This window comes from Podarcis liolepis (genome assembly GCF_965112155.1).
Source record: "Podarcis liolepis genome assembly, contig: HAP1_SCAFFOLD_22, whole genome shotgun sequence".
Taxonomy (NCBI): Eukaryota; Metazoa; Chordata; class Lepidosauria; order Squamata; family Lacertidae; genus Podarcis; species Podarcis liolepis.
In genome coordinates, this window is record NW_028148947.1 from 6,079,418 (window position 1) to 6,089,699 (window position 10,282).

Genomic DNA, 10,282 nt, shown 5'->3' on the forward strand with positions numbered 1-10,282 from the left:
TTGATAGTCCAGTCTGTAGGCGTGCCTTCCAGGTGTGATTTGACACTGCATTTGATGGAGTTATTTTTTAAAAAGTGGAGGATCCATGAGGATCCGTGTAGATCCGCCTTTAACCCAGACCCAAGTGCACAATTATCAAGAACTGAATCCTACACAGGAGTAGACCCACCGGTTAGGCTTTAGTGGGTCTGCTCTGGAGGAGGCTCTGAAAAACGGGATGAGAGCGTGCATTAAGACCGGCCAAGATCATGTGAACAGAGTCAATATTTTAATTAATATTGGTTTATTAATTGGTTTATTAATTACAAGCAAACAGCAAAGAACCTGCACAAACAATGCTGACACCAAACCCTACGTATAGTAAGTAAAATAGAAAAATTGCTACCCGACCCCACCCCCACCCATCGTTCCCCCCCTCCACCTATTTCCCCTTTTCTTCCTAATGTCTCAACAAATGAAAATGATTTATAAAAATGTTACATGGGAGGGAAAAACATGAAAGAGAGACATCGCACACTTTTGTAAATCAACAAAATCTTTAATAACTAACTAACTAACTACTAGTCATAAAAAAGGGCCTCCTCACCTGAAGGATATCAAAGCCCACCTGAAGTCCTAAAACAAAACTATCATATCCTGATCCACGCAGATCCATGCGTGTATGGAGCGATCTGCGTTGATCTGGATCTGATAGTTTACGACTCCCTGTTGTAGGGTATAACATGTATAATAGTATGTTTTGGGACTTCATGTGGACTTTGATGTCCTTCAGGTGAGCTTTGGGGCGTACGGCTTTCCTCCATCTCTACTGCGCAGGATTCCTCTGGAATGACAAGATCTTTTGCACAGCTTTCCTCCATCTCCACTGTGGAGGATTTCTCTTGAATTACCAGGTCCAGCAGAGAACCACACTTCGAACAAGTAGTTAGACTCTCGCTTTTCACCACACTTCCTGGGGTAATCACCACTACAGTTTCTATTAGAGATGTATCTGTTGCGGTGGTCCTGATGCAACATCTCTCAATCCCAACCAATGCTGCACTCAGCAGCTGGAAACCTGCAGCGATATAGCCTAGATAAATAGAAGGTCCAATATGCTGCTCGCTCGGAAGTTGAGGCAATTCAAAAGCTTCCGGGAAGTCAATTTCCCCATTTTGCAAGACAGCAGACGTGTTCCAGACCACAGAAATCAGGACGAGTATCCCTGCAGATAAGTTCAGGAAAGCTCCAAGCCTAAAAAAGCGAAAGAGAAAATCCTTATGTTTTCTGGGCTTGAACACATTGTACAAGGCAAAAGAAATTAATCCCAGGGCCACTGAATTCATAATCGAAGCTAATGCCATTAAATCCTGTGCAATAAAAATTTCCCTCGGGAGGGTTGGATGTTGCTCATCGAGATCTTCGCAATGCCAAAAAGAGTGGCCGTCGTTAGAAGGGTCTTTCCAAAAGCAGACATCCCAGATTCCAATCCAGATGTTTCCAGAGCCGATTCCCTCGATGTTTTCCACACTCCACACTCGCCAGTTGACACTGATCGTTGACATAATGCACATCAGCAAGGCCAAAATATCCATCAGGAATGCGCACAATTGGAGACCAGAAACTAAACGCAGCCACCTGACTACCAGGGAGCCTTCTTTCACCCGCAGGGGGGGTTTGGAGAGGAGGGGAGCAGGGGAGACCTTGGCAGACATCCTGGAAACAAAAAAGAAGACAAGATGCAGTGAGAGAGGGAATAGCAAGCATGTCTAGTCATTGAAGGAAATCCTCCCTCCTGCATTCTTCCTTCCAGGCACAGAAAGAAGCAGCAAAAGAAAGAGTTCCCCTGCTCTCTCCCCCCCCCCCCCTGGTTAGGTAGAGACATCTGATCCAGAGAAGCCGACACTCAGACTTTCTTCCAGCACACTGCTACTGATTTCAGCTAGTGTTGCATTGTTCCGGTGAAAAGCCGCTTAATAATGACCCGGAAGCTGTATGCCAGCTCCCTCGGCCACTAAAGCGAGATGAGCGCCAAACCCCAGAGTCGGCCACGACTGGACCTAATGGTCAGGAGTCCCTTTACCTTTACTGCACCTATCTTTTTCCACTGAGCATAAACACACCTGATGGCATAGTGAGGAATGTTTAATCCATAAACTTACGTGAAATGCCTTCCTCAGCTAGAGTCTAGCGTGCCAGGAACAGAGCAGGTATTTGCTAGGTGCTCCTGAGCCTCAAGAAGACTGAGCGGTTGGCCACTGAGCTGACGTTCACCTGAGCAGCCAGCCAGCCACAGCAGCAACTGCTCTGCAGAATTCTTTGGTCAGTTACAGGCCAGTTAGAATCCTGACAACAACACAAATCATAACTCCAAGGTACTGGTCATTTGGAACATCAGGAAAGTGGAAAATGGGAGGGAACTCAGTTCCCTTCTTTCCCAATGCAGAGTGTCTATTCCAGGACACTGCGCAGTTAAAACACGTTCTTCCTGAAGTCATATTCAGAGCAGTTCCAGCAGTAAAAATGGTGATACAGTATGTGTATCTCAGTACAGATTTGTTTGATGGGCCCGAATACATTTCATAAAGGATCTCCATGTACAAGAAAGGCTAATAGCATGAGACATAAGAATTTCCTTGGCAAAATTATTGAAGACTCCTTACAAACCTCTCATTCTTCTTCCCCATCCCATCTTGTTTGGACATTATAGTAAGGGAGAAGATCTTAGCTCTTTTCCTTTGCACTGGGACCACATGGAATTTGTGCCATGGGACCCCATTCCTCACACCAATACAGGCAACACCATTTTCAGAACCTAGGTGTCCATGATTTAAAATCGCTTTCCTAAGACACTTCCGTCAAAATACCGTATTTTTCGCTCTATAAGACGCACCAGACCACAAGACGCACCTAGTTTTTAAAGGAGGAAAACAAGAAAAAAAATATTCTGAATCTCAGAAGCCAGAACCGCAAGAGGGATCGCTGCGCAGTGAAAGCAGCAATCCCTCTTGCTGTTCTGGCTTCTGGGATAGCTGCGCAGCCTGAATTCGCTCCATAAGACGCACACACATTTCCCCTTACTTTTTATGAAGGAAAAAGTGAGTCTTATAGAGCAAAAAATACGGTATTTGTGTTGCTTTCTTTCTGTTCCTTTCTGTGTTGATGCTCCGAATGTGAGCTGCTCAGCTGCATGCAGTTTCCACTGAAGTGTGTGTGTGTGATTAACATTCGGCCAAGCAATGGGCCTAAATAACTTTGGGAGCCAGCCTTTAAAAATCTAAAGGAGATATCAAATTCAGAGGAATTAAAAGCTGTCATCTTTTTGACTATTTTAAACATCTTAGAACATACACAAATGTTAATGTTTGAAGGAAGGCAGCAAATGGAGCATTGGAGCCATCCATTCATCCCAGGAGTTGTGACCATTGATAAGATGAAGCACTGTCACATCGCATGGCAGTGTGCAGTGCTTTTAAAAAGGTAAATGTAAAGGACCCCTGACAATTAAGTCCAGTCACGGCTCTGGGGTTGCGCCACTCATTGGCTTTACTGGCCGAGGGAGCTGACGTTGATCCACAGACAGTTTTTCTGGGTCATGTGGCGAGCATGACTAAGTCGCTTCTGGCAAAACCAGAGCAGCGCACAGAAACGCCGTTTACCATCCCTCCAGAGAGGTACCTATTTATCTCCTTGCACTTTGACGTGGTTTGGAACTGCTAGGTTGGCAGGAGCTGGGACCGAGCAACGGGAGCTCACCCCGTCAAATACGCAAGTCCAGTTCTGTATCTGCATGACATCCTCCACACCCAAATGCTCTCCCGTTCTGTTTCCCCCACTTAATCCGGATACACCATCTCCATTGAAAACTCTGCTCAGTGACACCCATCCAATAGGAAAGTGCTGACCGTCTTCCTGCAGATACACTTCCGTGCAGGGGTTTGGCCGACAACTTCTTCCCGAGTGTGGGGATGTTTTCAGGGGCTCTTTGCTTTTCCCTGCCTCCCCTTTCATCCTCACCTGAGGAGATCTTGGCCATTCTCTTGACAGGGACCTCCGTTCTCAGGCCGGATTTCTGTTTTCCTCCATTCCTCCTTCTCCCCGTCTGGTTCACTGAGCAAATAAGAGAGAGGAGGTTTCATGCAAGTCAAGGTGTGCAATGGATCTTCAGGGCATTTGGAAGGAAGAAAAGGTTCAGGAACAAGCGACGCATCAGCCCCCCAAGTGTAAAAACACATTTGAACATATCACTCATGAGATTAGCCCCCCCCCCCTTAGGATATAAATGCAGAACATCCTACGCTCCTATTAATATAAATAGTGGGGTATTTCATATGATAAGAACAGAGGAAGCTGCCTTATATGGAGCCAGACCAATTTTGGGAAAGTGCTACATGGGCCAGTCCACCAATTGGCTACCAATGAGAACATAGCAAAACACAAAATGGCTGCCATATGGTGTGGTATGAAATAAATTTGCCTGGCTGTGGGGCGTGAAGGGCGCACCCTGCTAGACCCTTGCCACGTGGCCTAGTCCCAGACTCGCTAGCCCCACAAAAGAGGCTCCTCATGAGGCCAGAGGAACATGGCCTGGCTGTGGGGCATGATTCGAAACCTCCAGTCCCAGTCCAGTGCTCTAACCACTAAACCACACTGCCCCCCATTGCAGTCTATAACAGCCTGGAGGGCCACAGATGCCCCATATTCTCTGGCTCTGAGATTGCCCAAAGTTCCCTTTCTATCCCTTGTTGTGCAAGAAGAACCGGTTGTCAAGCCTTTAGGTATGTGGCCCTGAAAGCGAAGTTATGGCTATGGCTCAAGCTCTGTTTCAGACCGGTGGGTTTGGCCCCCTTGATTCTGAGGGATAACTTTAAATCTCCATGGGAAGGGGAGATAGTGGAGGAAGTGCAGAAGTGCGGGTTGTCCCCCCTTTATATAGAGTCCATGACGTATAGCCACGCAAAGGCGGTGATCGCTCAAAGATTAAGGGATATTGCCAGACAGGAGGACACAGCCCGTGTGAAACCTGGGTTGTTTCTGGGGGAGCAGTTGTATCGGGCTGCTCCAGCTCGCTACCTGGCGGATATCCACTACGTGGAATACCACAGACTATTTACTGCGGCTAGGCTGAATGTTCTTGACTCGGCGGTCCTGAAGGGAAGATATGGAGGAGTCCCATATGACCAGAGATTATGCCACTGTGCATTGGGTGAGGTAGAATCCACAGAGCATATTTTATTGAGCTGTCCCAGCTACAACGATTTAAGACAGTATCTTATAACTCCATACTTACCCCAGCTCAGTTCCCGACAAAGAGGAAAGCAGACAGCATATCTGCTATTAAGTCTTCTGGGAAAACAACCTTGTCAGTGGCTAAATTTCTTTTCCTGGCACTCAAGTGTCGGAAACATATAACTGAATGCTTTGACGTGGGTTATCTGTGAGAGGTCTAGTACTGTGGCCCTACCTTATTTATGTACCCCCTATGATGTTATGGTTTATAATTATTGTGTAATGTTTAATTCTGACTATCGGTCGAATAAAGGAAATTGAATTGAATTGAAATTGAATTGTTGTGCAAAAAGAAAAATGCCCATGACAAAATGTGACATTTTTGGTTCTTTGGAGACAGTTCGGCTTCTCTCTCTCTCTCTCTCTCTCTCTCTCTCTCTCTCTCTCTCTCCATTTAAAGGAGCCTCATCTCTTTTCCCACCCAACTTCCTCCTGCACCCCCCCCCCCAGCTTCAAGATTTTCATAAAGAAGTAACTAACTAACCAACCAACCCATGATTGGAATTTACGAGATTAAGGAGATAATTTATTTTTATATAAGGAAAATAGATGGGAGGATAAATTAATTGCGCAAGGCAAGAATATATAGGATGGCAAATATCAAAAGAAACAAAGATTATGATTTGGGTTCTTAAAATAACACCAACACATGCCTGCCCATTGGATTTCAGAACAAATATGTCTCCGAGAACTACCATTCACAGAGTTCCCTGGGAAGTTGTGGGCATCTCTTTCGAGAGGCAATGCAGTGTGCCTCTGGGGGGTGAAATCAAAGGTTTTCAGCAGGCGCTAGAAGGAAAAACGAAGGAGACGCCTGCGAGAAGCCAAGTTACAGGGAACCAGGCAGAGGCCTTCTCGGTGGTGGTGCCTTCTTCATGGTGATCCACTACTGCTTTAAGGGAGGTTTTGGAATAAGTAGATTTCTTGCTGATCCAAAACACCCACCCACCCCACTCACACATGAAAACAAAGACCACCACAGCCGACTACAAATGAATAACCACACCCTAGGCCAACCCCAACCTCTCTCACCACCAAAGGAACACAAGCGAACGGCCAAGAACCTGCACAAACAACGCTGACACCAAACCCTACATATAGGAAGTAAAATAGAAAAATCGCCACCCAACCCCACCCCACCCCATCTTCCCACCCCCCCCACCTCTTTCCCCTTTTCTTCCTAATGTCTCAACAAAAGAAAATGATTTGTAAAAATTTTACATGGGGGGAAAAAACATGAGAGAGAGACATTGCACACTTTTGTAAATCAACAAAATTTGTAATAAATAAATACTAGTTTTTGGGAGAGGGGTGCAAGTAGCTAGCCATGCCTAGGGCACAAAATAGCCTGGCACCAGCACAAGGCCAACAAACACAAAAAGGAAAAACATCAATGGGGTACAAGCCAGCTGGGTAACCCTAGCTTCCACTGAGAGCTCCTCACCCAAGCCGAGAAGGGCTCCTGTGCTCTTCTGTGCAATGCTAAGTGCAAGATGTAGGTCTTTGTGACCTTGAGGCACATGCCAGAGGCAGAGAAGTAGCTGGTGAGTAGTTGCTTGACCGAGGAGGAGAGGACAGCAGAACAGGGGGCTCCTTCAACTCCTCCCAAACACACTCCCACCATCCAATTATACATTCACGTTCCAGAGATTGCACAATGTGAGGAAAACTGTGAAGCCAGCCAATGCCTCTACATAGCTCCATCCTTATTTCAGATATTGCCATATATCAATATATTCCATTATTTAGCAGTTTGCTACTCCCTGTTGCAGGGAGTAACATGTATGATGGCATGTTTGGGGCTTTCCTCCATCTCCACTTCGCAGGATTCCTCTTGAATGATAAAATCATCCGCATGGCTTTCCTCCATCTCAAGTGCGGAGGATTTCTCTTCAATTACCAGATCCAGCAGAGAACCACACTTTGAACAAGTAGTTAGACTCTCGCTTTTTACTGCGCTTCTTGAGGTAATCAGCCTAACAGTTGCTACAGTGGTGCCTCGCAAGACGAAAAGTATTCGTTCCGCGAGTCTTTTCGTCTTGCGATGTTTTTCATCTTGCGAAGCACGGTCCATCGCAACTGCGCCTCTTCAAGCGGCTTTTTTAAAAAAGTGCAAGACGTTTTCGTCTTGCGAAGCAAGCCCATAGGGAAATTCGTCTAGCGAAGCAACGCAAAACCGAAAAACCCTTTCATCTAGCGAGTTTTTCGTCTTGCGAGGCATTCGTCTTGCGGGGCACCACTGTATTTGACATTTATCTGTTGCGGTGGTCTTGGCGCAAAATCTCTCAATCCCTACAGAACCTAGAGAAAATTTATCTCCGAAGGTGTTACGGAATTACGGGGGGGGGGCGGGAGAGACATCTTTAAAGTTGTTAAATGTTACAAACATTATGCCTGAACCTATCCTTTCGACTTGACAGCTCAGGGAAGAAGATACCAAGCTGTATGAATCCTATAAAATCAACCCCTTTGCCAAGTTCCTCCATTCCAGCACCATTTTGCCCTTGGAAAAAAGACTCTTTCCCCTTCCACCTCCCCAAGCTTCAAGACATGTGTACACACCTCCTGCCCCAGGAAATGCCCAGAGGTGACAATTGGTGGGCTCATTGTTAGCCAAGGGAAGACAAATCTCATCCCCAGACTTGCCTCCGGCTCCAGAGATGCCAAGGAAGTTCTGTTGTACTTTGGGTGGTGGGTACTTAAGACATGTTTGCCCATGATGCTAAGCTTATACTGTACCTGGGTGTTGCCCTGACATAGCTGCCTATGCTAATCTTGTGTAACCCTCCCCTTTTGTGACATGTTAGTGATGTAGCAATGATGTATTGAAGATGCTGTGCAAACTGTATTCTGACATATGGTGGGAAAGTTTTCAAAGTCAAGGTGGCCCCATGCTCTGGGTTCACTGGCTGCTGTTGAACCTGTTGCGCAACAATAAAGGCTCTGAGTCTACTGACTGCTGTTTTGCTCCAAATTGCTTGCTTGCTGGAATTTCCTTCTTTTACTGACCACATGGACCTGCGGGGGGACGTGTACCCCGAGGAGCTGGGCTGTTGAGTAGTCTCTCAACCCGGAATCTTCCTTAACAGTGTGGAACCTCTAATGGAGCAATGTCCGTCCCCCCCACAAATATTGTTTCTTAGACTGTCCCTGTGGCTGACTTTTTGTTTTTTTTTTAACAAAAGCACATTTCCCATCAAATTTAGCTGCAGATTAAGCTGGGGGAAGGGAGGGGTCACTATTTCTCTCCTAAACCTCTCCTGTCCACCACCACCCTCTTCTGGGCACAAGTATTTTAGACAGCCCACCCCTGTTTCCTTCCTATGCAGAGTTTAGGCCCAATAAGCTGCTATTACTGTTATTATTGTTACCTTTGCAATGGTCATGGGGGATAATTTGCAGGAAATGTGTGGCTTACTGTTTTCCTTTTTTAAAAAAGATCTATTTGCAAAAGGTTTATATAGAAAATCAATCAATCGGTTAGTAATAGGTCCTCAAAACACCTGAGGAGGTACTGCTGCTAGAAACTATTCCCCCTCTCCGCAAATCCCCTTCCGCAATCAAGATGGGATTTCAGCTAAAATAGAGTTGGAGAACTTGGGGGTTTCAGCAGGAAATTCAAGGCAGCCCCCTGCAGCTTTCTCAGGGTTCTGGAAAGCATATTGAGCTCTTTGGAATTTTCAGGATTTGGGGGGGGGGGCTGTTAATAGATGCTGCGGAAATGAATTCTTCTTGTGGTTTCTGTGTACGAGATCCATCCCAGTATATAAGCACTACGGTTTGGAAGGAGGCCAGTTGTTTGGAAAGCACAAGGTCGACAGAAAAAGACACCCAGGCTTTTGTGGACTGTGGCAGATGAGGACAGAGGGAGACTGCGATTTGGGGAGAATGTATCTTATTCTAAGTAAAGCTTAACTCCACAGAAACAGAAAAGATGTTTGACTTTCTAGGATATGGCACTGCTGTTCAGATAACAAGTTACCCAACCTCACAATTACTTAGGGTCATGCAAACAGACCAATAGCCCATTCTAGTCCAATGCACTGATGTCCACAAAAGCCGGACGGATGATTCAAGGAAGCTTCCAGGCAGGGCATGAAGGCACTTAGCTCTTCCCCCCTCCCAGAACTGATATTCCAGGACAAACTTTTTTTTATATCAGAACTCTAAAGCGCTATAAGATTTAAAAGAGAGGAAAACCCAGCTGGATGGGCGGGGTCTAACTAAATTATCAATATTATTATTGTTTTATTTTGTGTGTGTGTTTTTATCTTGTATAAAAGATAAAAACATAAAAAACTCAAAGGCATCTTCAAATGTTAAATAAATCCAAGCAGTGAATTGCCAGGACTTGGAAGCCCCCTGGTCATGAAATCACTCTTTCCACCCACCCACCCCCCTTTCAAAAATGTGCATGGAATGAATGAGCTGGCATTCAAATCTATTCTTTTACAAGCATATTTTCTATTATTATTGGGTCCATTCTGACAAATATTGGGTCCATTCTCTCACTTCTGGCCCTTCTTGATTCCCTCATTCCTGGGGGCTGGACTAGATGACCCCTGGGGTCCCTTCCAACTCTTCCATTCTATTATTCTCTCGCCTACAATTCCGACACCCGCTTCAGGTTGTACCAATAATACCAGCAGAAAAACCACATTTTCGCCAGTTGATGGTCTTTTTTTAGGGGGTAGAAAGGAGCGTGGGTTTGTTTTGGAGGTTTTTGTTAGGAAATCCTGACATCCAGTGGATGGGGAACGCCTGACAGCTGACGTTACACTCCCAACATCCACTTAAAAGCCATATGGTACCTTGAAACGCTTCCCCCAAAGGGATTCTGGGAGCTGTAGTGCTGAGAGCCGTTTGGAGACCCCCTAGTACCCTCCCAGAACTCCCATTCCCAGAGTTCCCTGGGAAGTTATGGGCATCTCTTTCGAGAGGCAATGGAGTGTGCCTCTGGAAAGCCTAATTGAACCATTACGTGTAGTGCTGTATATAAGGAAACCATTACGAT